The 10428-nt window shown below is 37.6% G+C and overlaps 1 pseudogene; it reads right to left on the bottom strand.

Moving 5' to 3' along the window:
- Positions 1-5258: 5258 nt before the first annotated feature.
- On the bottom strand, positions 5259-5821 carry LOC102488475 (glutathione-specific gamma-glutamylcyclotransferase 2 pseudogene; annotated as a pseudogene).
- Between the last annotated feature and the right edge of the window lie 4607 nt (positions 5822-10428).

Here is a 10428-nt window from a genome sequence, read left to right as displayed (position 1 = left end):
CGGGGTCCGGTACGCAAACCACGGTCGACTACATGGGAGTCCAGCGACATAGCCATTACGCTAACTGCTGGTTCCCTGAAAGTCATGTTTTGAGTGAGAGAAAGAGAGATGTCTTGGAAATGAGAACAAAACCAAGAAGAGATGTCGGAAGTTATGGAATATGTGTTCCAATGAAGAGGTGATGGTTAATAGTATCAAGTGCTGCAAAAATGAGGAATTTAAATTTCCTTTGAAATTGGTACTTAGGAAATCATTTGTAATCTTTTTTTTTTTTTTTGAGAGGTTTTTGCCATAGGGCAGACAGAGAGAGTCAGAGAGACAGAAAGCAAGAAATCACCCCTCAGGGGGGATGGCCACACCACAATCCCTTCTCCTCCGTTCTCCTCTCGGGATCTTGGGCACACACGCACACGTGCCCGACGTGAGTTTTAAGCCGCCGGGTCTGGGATGCAAACCGCAGTCGACTACATGGGAATCCAGCGACATAGCCATTTCGCTAACTGCGGGTCTCTCATTTGTAATCTTAACAAGGCAGCTAGATTATAGAGAAATTAAAAGTAAATAGGGTGGGAAAAAGAAAACCTCTTTAGCAATTGGCTGGAAAAACTAGGTATCCACCTGCAGAAAGATGAATCTGGACTCCAATCTCTCATCATTAACAAAAATCAACTCAAAATGGATCAAAGATCTAAACCGAAGACCTCAAACTATAAAACTACTAGTGGAAAACACTGGGGAAACTCTGGGAGACATCAGCGTAGGCAAAGGCTTTTTAAATAAGACCCCTAAAGCATAGGCAATAATCCCCAAAATAGACAAGAGGGGTTTTATCAGATTAAGACGTTTCTGCACAGCAAAAGACACAGTAATTAGTGTGAATAGACAACTCTTGGATGGGAGAATATTTTCATAAACTATGCCTCAGATAAGGGACTGATAGCCAGAATACACAGGGAACTCAAGCAGCTTACCCCAAAGGGGGAGAAAAAGGTCAATCCAATTAAAAGATGGGAAAATGAGCTTAACGAACAGCTCTCTGAGGAAGACATAAGAACAGCAAAAAAGCATGTTAAAAAAATGTTCAACATCCCTCATAAGGGAGATGCAGATTAAAACCTCAATGAGATACACCTAAGATTTGTCAGAATGACTAAGATTTAAAAAATAAAAAAGATAAATACTGTCAAAGCTGTGGTAAAAAGGAACTCTTCTACACTGTTGATGGGCATATAAATATTACACCTACAGACAGAACTACCATATGATTCAGCAATTCCATCCTGGGTATCTGCCCAAAGAATAGGAGATTGCTCTGTCAGAAAAACGCTTGCACATCTATGTTTATTGCAGCATTATTCACTATTGCTAAGACATGGTACCAACCCAAATGTCCACAAACAGATGAATAGATTGAAAAAGTGTGGCACATATATCCAATGGCATACTATTCAGCCATTAAAAACAAACAAACAAACAAACAAAAAAACACAAGACCCTGGCATTTGATAGAAAGTGGATGAATATGGGAGATTTACTGCTGAGTGAAGCAAGCCAGGCTATGAAAGAGAGACATTTATATGGCTCCACTAAATATATACTGAGTGTCCACACTCTATGATGGAAACCGAAAGATTGGAGGATATAGAAGCATGGAAAATTATTATGGATACTGAAGACAGTCTTGGAATAGGGTGGGAGAAGTGGGAGAGTGAAAGAAAAGGCATTAAGGAGAAAATAGGCAAGGCATTTATGGGACACAGAAATGGATGATTATCTGTTGATGATAACGTGTATAGTATCTTCAACTGGCCTGGGGTGAAGTGTATTCATGTCAGATAAATTCACTTTACAAGCTATAGTGATGTATAGTGATTGAATGTATTTTAAAAATTAAAGTAAAAAAAAAAGTAAATGGGACTAAGAAAGGGGAGGCAAGGAGCGTTAACTACACTTTCTAAAATCTTGATGAGAAGGAGAAGGCTTGAAGAGTGAGAGGATACTATCAGAAGCATTTGGCGGTCAAGAGCTTTGATTTTTTTAAAAAATAAGATATCTTTTATTATTATTATGTTACATTAAATCACTGTGCATTATTAGAACACACAACATGAACTGTCCCAGATGAATACACTGTATATTAGCCCAAAGATACTGCCAGATGCATTATCGTCAACAGGTAATTGATTTTTTAAAAAAATAATAAGATATCTTTTATTATTATTATGTTGCATTAAATCACTGTGCATTATTAGAACACACAACACATGAACTGTCCCAGATGAATACACTGTATATTAGCCCAAAGATACTGCCAGATGCATTATTGTCAACAAGTAATTTCCATTTTTGTGTCCCTTGATGAATACACTGTATATTAGCCCAAAGATACTGCCAGATGCATTATCGTCAACAGGTAATTTCCATTTTTGTGTCCCTTAAATGTTCTGCTTCTTTCTGAGCTTTGTTTTTTTTTTTTTGTTTGTTTGTTTTGTTTTTTCCAAGGCTGCAAGGAGATGTCAAGGAAACAAGGGGTAGAAACTCGAGCAGAAGAGAAAGAAGAGACCAAGGTTTGAAGCCCACATACCTAATAGATAATTCATATTTACAGCATATAATTGTGAGGGCCAAGGGAAAGGGATTTGTGAGAGATGAAATGGTCAGTCTGTAAGGAAGAGCAGATGATTAATGGATGAACGGCTCTATGAAGGTGAACAGAATTTGATCGAGACTATAGATAGCATGTAAAGAAGAGGAATAATTTTCCTCAATAGTAGAATAAAGAGAAAAGAATGGATGAAATAAAAAATTGGGGGTGCACAAAGACATTCAAATAACATATGCCAGGAGAGAGAGGCAGGGATCAAGTGCCTATGGTGACAGCTGACTGAGAAACTTACGGAAGATGATTTCGCATATTGACACTTTGCATGTCTTGGCTCAAAATCTTTGCCTCACTCTATCCATTAAATCTTTATTATGACCTTTATGCAATCCTAACCAAGTCCCACTTCCCACACTGACAGACTCACCTTACATGTCTATCATGACCCCAGCTTTGCCCTTACTCTGAAATGCTAGTGAGACTTAGGTAGTGCTATTCTTATGTGGTAATTAATAAACTAAGCTTTCTCTTGTGTACAGGTTGTTCTGGTAATAGTTTGGGGAGCGAGCATTAACAATTATTTTTAAAATAAATGAACAAAAGGTAATTAGACCTTTTCCTTTTTACAAGTTTCTTTCTTGTTTGTTTCATGAGAGGGAGAGACTAGCTCCCTCCACTGGACTTAACATTGCCATCCCAACCCAATCCCAGCCTTTCCAGCCAGCCAGGATTGTGGACAAATGCTCCTGGCTTATGAAAGTTGACCCAGGAACTGAGCTCCAGTCTTATATACAGCTTCCAGTACTGGAGAATGTTGCAGTACTGCTGTCCCATTGTGGCTGGGTCTAGACTTTTTCCTGACGACTACAGGCAACCATTAATGTGATAATGCTAGATGGAGTCTCAGAAACTGGAATGCTGGAGAGTTTAGAAATGCTGATTAAATATACAGGGAAACTGAGGCCCCCAAAATATAAATGATATGGTTCAAAATGATGAATAATTGGAAGCCCAAGATGGGTCTCTGTAGTGCTTCTCACGTTTAGCGATCTCTATAACCAAGGAAGCTGTTTTCCTTCCTCTTCATCACTGACTCTCTGCTCCTCTGTTCACCATACAGTGATTCTCATGAATAAATCCACCTGCTAGCCCTGCTTCTATTCCATGGGGCATGGCTCTTCTCTGAAAGACAGGCAAGGGTAAACAGGAAGAGTCCTTTATCAATAGGCACAGTGCTGAGGCTGTGAGTAAACTCTGAACTATGTCAGAAATATCAGAGTTCTGAACCCAAGCCAAAGAAGTATGTCCAAACGAGGCTCTTCATCTATGGAGCACTTTTTCCACCCAAGATTTCTCTGCCATTTGCTGTTCTTTTTGACTTTTTGCCTTTCTTTAAAATAGCCCACCTCTCATAGTGTCATGTTGTTTTTGTTTATAGCATTAAGCTAAACCAGTGATAGTATTATCAGCATAATCTTAATTTCACTTCTTTTACTCGTTAGGATAATTTGATTCCCCCTCCCCCCCAGTTAACAAGACACAGATGTTTTTAATTTGTTCCGTTTCTGAGTTTTCTTGTGTCTTTTTTTTTTTTTTGGCTATTATTCAAGAAATCTAATCATTTATTTTCTACATCAGTTAGGGGTTTCTCTGTCTCATGGTGCCAAATACATTATATTTAAAAATATTTAATCGATCAAAGTAGAATGTTTTCTTTTGGACAATATATATGTCCATTAACCCTGGACATATATAACCCCTGCACCAGGATGAGAGACGCTGTAACTGCTTATAACGGCAGAAAATTACTCTGTGCCAGGGATTGCTTTAAGATCATAACCTGAATTAACCAATTTAATCCTTAAGCCAACCCCATAATGTAGGTATTGTTATCAGCCCCATTTTCAGAATGGAAAATGAAGGACAGAAAGGTTGCATAATTTGTCCAAACTCAAGCAGCTAAGAAGTGGCAAAGCTAGGATTTGAACCCATGCCATCTGACTTCAGTCTCTCTCTCTCTTTTTTTTTTAATAGTTCCAAGAAAAGTTTTTGTTATAAAGAGGGACAATTTCTTTTGGCTTAATTCAAAAGGATCACATTTAATATCTGAATAACAAAGAATTAATTATCAAGGCTAAACTCTTGTTACCAAATATTTTTAATCACACATTATTTTAAGCTTGAATATTTTAAACCAGGGTTACAGAATATTGTATAGGAATATACCGAAGGCATAAACTTATTATTTTTGGTTTAATTCTTTATAACTTTAAAATAGTTTTGTGAAATGAAATAGAATTATTTTTACTGATAAATATGAAACTGAACTGACTCCTTTACTATGTTTTTCTAAAGAATTCATTTCCAATAAGCAAGTGTTCAACAGTACATAGTTAGGGAATCATGTTATTGACACTCAAATTTTTTCATTTACTGTGTCCTAATCTTGAATATATATATATTTTAGAATATTTGCAATTAAACTATGCATTTATATGATATCCTGACTATAACAACAATAAAGTAAACATACTTCTAAATCATACTTTAAGTAAACATACTTCTAAATCATATTGCCATTGCGCATTGAATTTATTATCTGAAGACTAAAAGCACTGCTTGTTTAGGAAGTCAATGATTGGGTCTTCATTTGCAATTGAGGTTCTATTCTCCTTCTAAACGTTCCTTTACTAATTTTTCCAAAGAGAAAAGATGTTCATCTGCTTCTTCTGGTACAAGGTTCCTAATAGAATTTGCCAATTCAAACAGATATTCTGTATTTCTTCCACTTGGACCAGATGCATTATAAATTTGCTCAGCAATGTCTTCTAGAGATGCAGGACCAAGATAATTAGGATTATCACACGTTCCAATATATAGCAACACAGTGAATGGTTTTGTTGTAGGATCTTTTGGATAAAAGACTACTGTTGTGGTTCTGTATCCTCCTTTCTCTCTGAAGTCAAGGTATGCTTTTACTTCTTCCTTTCCTACTGGCAATCTATAAGCAACCCCCCATACACAACCCCCAGGATCTTCAATAAGAGTCACAACTTTTCCAGGCTTGCCTGGGATCCCGCGGTGGTCAGTGCTGCCCTGCCAGAAATGCCGGCTGAAGTCTGTGATGTATCTGACCATTTTGTCCTGATAGGGGAAGTCCACCTTCCAGATCAGGGACCCGTAACCAAAAACCCACATCTTTTCCCCGCTTCTGTGTCACAGCGGCTGGCCGTAGCCCCTCGGGTGTGTTCTCCCTGCTCCGCCAGGACTGCAGCCTGACTTCAGTCCCTTAACCATTCAGCTATTCTAAGGACCATTATAATTTTATGTGATTTGCAAATGTAAAAAGTAAAAGCAAAGTACATATTCAAATTCAGAATTAGTGATAGTTTTTTTCTTTTGGAATAGATTTGTCTATATAATTTTTTATAAATAAATGGCTATTTTTTACTCAATGACTTAAAAAAATTCTTGATTTTGAACAAAATGAGAAATTAACCAATAATTTTTAAATTTATGGAATATTTCATGCAAAACTATCTTTTTTTTTTTGGTTTGTTGTTGTTTATTTGCTACATGGCACATATGCAAGAGAGAGACAGAGAGGGAGAGAAGGAAAGTGAGATCCCCCCTACTACCCCATGGGGCATGGTCACACTCTGAGAACTTGAACTGTAGAGTTGGTCATGTGGGGTCCAGCCACCTTAACCAGCACACCATGACTGACCCTAAATCTATCTTGATTGCACAAAGAAATCAAAATTCTTTCCTTACCTACGATTAAACTTGATTTTCAGGGTAATATAAAAGAAAGGATTCAATGCATCCTCCTGATTGGACAAGCTTAAAAGAAAATAGAAGTACAAACATCACTGACAGTAGCAGAGAACTGGGAAATGAGTATCTCTGTATAGCTAAAAAAAATAAATAATGCCCAACCCCAGGAAAGTTCCTGGGCTACATTTCTCCTCGGACACAGTGGGGTATGTTTTCTTCATCCCCATCCTATTTCCACCTGGGGAAGTAGGGAAATCTTGGCAAGTGACTGTGAAATTCTATTTTATGCTTCTTGAAGTAAAATGTATCTTCTTTGTTCTTTAAGGCACCGCCTCTATGCTTGTAATTCTTTAACAATCCTTCCTTTACAGGGACTCTTTGTGGCATAGAAAATGGTTGCCAAGAATTCAAAACCATCACAAGTCATAAGGGATTATATTTGAGTGAGAAGCTGCTAAAATTGTTTCAAATCACCCAATTTCACATAGTTGAAATGTGAACAAGGGAATGGAGGTGAAATGTAAGCTTTTAAAGGAATGTTAACTGCTATCATCAGGGAAAGATATAAGAAAAAAAAAACTGTCAGTAAAAATATAGATATGTTCACTAGGATGTGAAAGGAAAAGCCAGATGGGAAAGATGATGGAACAGAAAACAAAAAGCCAGACAATGTGAAATCTTTGTTTAATAAACACAGCTGGGATGCAGCTGAAGTAGAAGAGGCATGGAAGCTACCTATTTATTCATAAGAAAATCTGCTAATGGTAGAGATTAAATGGAATATTTAGTGAATAAATGGACATTTTATGCCAAGAAATAGGCATTATTATTTACTCCCAACAGCTTGTAGAACTTAGCATTAAAAAGAAATTGCAAACATTGATGACTTTTTAGAAAGTATGTCTACTTATTTACATAGAAAGCATACTTATGTGAAAAACAATTGTGAAAACCTTTGCACCCATAAATGATCTCAAAAAGGAAGCGATCAGGACTATCTCAATAAATTTAGGTGTTTCACTGCATGAATCATATTCTTTTTTTTTTTTTTTTGGAGAGATTTTCACTATAGGGCGTGTGCACTCGCCAGACAGACAGAGACAGAGAGACAGAAAGTGAGAAATCACCCACCAGGGGGGATGGTCACACCGCAATCCCTTCTCCTCCATTCTCCCCTCGGGATCTAGGGCACGCACGCACACGTGCCCGGCGTGAGTTTTAAGCCACCGGGTCCGGGACGCGAACTGCGGTTGACTACGTGGGAGTCCAGTGACATAGCCATTACGCTAACTGCTGGTTCTCATGAATCATATTCTTAATTAAGGAAGCTATGCATTTTTTTTACTCCAATGGTAAGATTTCTCTTCCTTATTCTCTTACTCTTTTGTGACCAAATAATTGTAGACAAATTAGTCAGGCAAAAGTAGTTCCTTACAGAAATATAGGTGTTAAAAGATAGCTCTGCAAATACAAAAGTTGTGAAAGTCATAGATTTACAGTTCTTAGGTTAGATAAATTTTAATTATTATGATGTTTACTAGAATGCAAAAGAACTCATTCTAACCCTTGTTATTACTGAGACATGAATTTGGTTTTGACTTGCTTTGGTAATTTAACATGGCAGGTTTTATTAGCAGCATGAATTCAAAATAAGACTAATTTATCATAACATTTATGAGATATTTTTATTTTTCAAAAAGAATACACAACATCTTTTCCCAAATTACCAGACTTTCCTCCTTTAACTAATGCTTAAATAATGTAAATATTGTTCAGCTTTCAAGATACTAACTAGAAATTAAGCTTTAAAACCAGTTTAGTTTTTTGGGACCAGCAGATGATGTAATGGTTACATTGCTGGACTCCCACATAGTCAACCGCAGTTCGAGTCCCAGACCCAGTGGCTTAAACTCATGCTAGGTGCATGCGTATGCATGCCCACGATTCCAAGAGAATGGGGGTGAAGTGATTGTGACATGACCATACCCCCTGGGGGCTGATTTCTTGCTTTCTGTCTCTCTGTCTTTCCAGTGAGCACACGCACCCTATAATAAAAACCTCTCTTAAAATTGTTTTTAGAAAATAATGAAACTGGTTTAGTTTATTTTGGAACCCCAAGTGAAAATTTCAGGATCGGGACCAGCAGTTAGCATAATGGCTGTGTCCCTAGACTCCCATGTAGTGGACTGTGGTTCGAATCCCTCACCCAGCAGCTTAAACTCACACTGTACATGTGTGCGTGCATGCCCAAGATCCCAAGAGGAGAATGGAGGAGAAGGGATTGCGGCATGGCCATCCCCCCTGGGGGGTGATTTCTCACTTTCTGTCTCTCTGTCTCTCTCTCTGTCTTTCTGGTGAGCACATGTGTCCTATAGCAAAAACCTCTCCAAAAAAAAAAAAGAAAAAAAAAAAGAAAAAAAGAAAATTTTTACACCTGTAAAGGTGATTAGAATTCATGACCCGTCTTATCTGCTATCGTAGCTTTTTAAAATGCTCACTTTATAGGACCAACCATAGTTCATCTTTACTAATTAGTATTGTGAATTCTTTCTAACGTAATAATTTTCTGATTATTTCATTTAATAAATATTTATTGAGCATCTATTATATATATATATATATACACACTTACAAGCCCCTGCTGGATGGAATTCAAGCTTGAGTAAGACACAGCCCCTGTCCTTAAGGGGTTTATAATCTAATCAGGATGCACAGTACTGAACAGGCTTGTGAACGAGAGTGAAGAGACTGGTGACTAGGAGAGGAGTTTGGTGTTGGACATGGAAGTGATCAGCCGCAAGATTCCAAGTTGATGTTTTCACTAGTGGTAGTTGGTTTACTTTTGGTATGAGTCATTGTAAATACCTGCTCTATACTTAGTATTCAAAAACCATTTCTTGGAAAGCAAAAAGCAAACATATAAATAACAACAAAATAAAATGGACCGTGTATCCTTGCAGGCCGAGTACTCACACTAGTATAGGTAGAAATAAATACCCCCATCCAGGAGTCTGGAAATTGGGAAGTTAACAGCTTGCTTTCGACTTCTTATTTAACTTTGAACAAGTCACTTATCTTCCTAGGACCACAATATATTCATTTTTGAGATGATGTTAACAAGTTCTACTGATAGGAATGCTAGGAAGATGATCAGACAGTAGTATTTGTTTATTTGCTACTTGCTGGGTTTAAATGGTCTAAAATACTCTGCATGCATCATTCCTTGCTGTGCTCTGTGTAAGTAGCACCCCCTGTAATTTAGCTTTGGGTGAAATGCCTTTCCCCAGAGCACAAACAGAGATTTGAACCCAGTAGTCTACCTTGAGAACTCATGGTCTTAAGCTGTAAACATTGCCTCTCTGAGGATAAAGAGAAGAGGATGCAAATAGAAATATTTAAAGTGTTAAAATTATTTAAAGTGTTGAGATTAAAGCCTGCTTACTTCTTGGTGTTGCATGCCTTACTCCAATTTCCTTTAAGAAAAAGTCCCCCAAACCAGCAGTGCCTAGAGTAACCTCTTCACTAATAAAAGCTTCACTAAGTCTCAACTGAATGATAGAAATAATGATCTCTGGGACCAGCAAATGACACAATGGTTACTTCACTGGACTACCATGTAGTCGACCATGGTTCAAGTCCTGTACCCGGTAACTTAAACTCATACTGGGTGTGTGTGCAAATGTGGCCAAGATCCTGAGAGGAGAACGGAGGAATGTGGCATGGCCATCCCCTTCAGGGAGTGATTTCATGCTTTCTGTCTCTCTCTGTCTCTCTAGTGAGTGCACACACCCTAAAGCAAAAATATCTCTTAGGAAAAAAAAGAAATAATTATCTCTGATGTGGGTCTTAAAGGATCTGTGCAATCTGTTTAGATATACCACCATTTTTTATAGAAGAAGGCCTCACCCTCATCCTCAAATTCCACTGAATGAAGTAAAGCAAAATGGTCTTATCTGCATCTTCTTTTAAAGGAGAGATGAAACCTACTTACTTCTGAGATGCTAAATGAATGGTTTAGGTTAGCTCTCATTCGTTTATAAGACCATTAA

The sequence above is a fragment of the Tupaia chinensis genome, unplaced genomic scaffold, assembly GCF_000334495.1.
Source record: "Tupaia chinensis unplaced genomic scaffold, TupChi_1.0 Scaffold000097_1, whole genome shotgun sequence".
Classification (NCBI taxonomy): Eukaryota; Metazoa; Chordata; class Mammalia; order Scandentia; family Tupaiidae; genus Tupaia; species Tupaia belangeri.
This window is presented reverse-complemented; position numbering and strand designations above follow the sequence as displayed.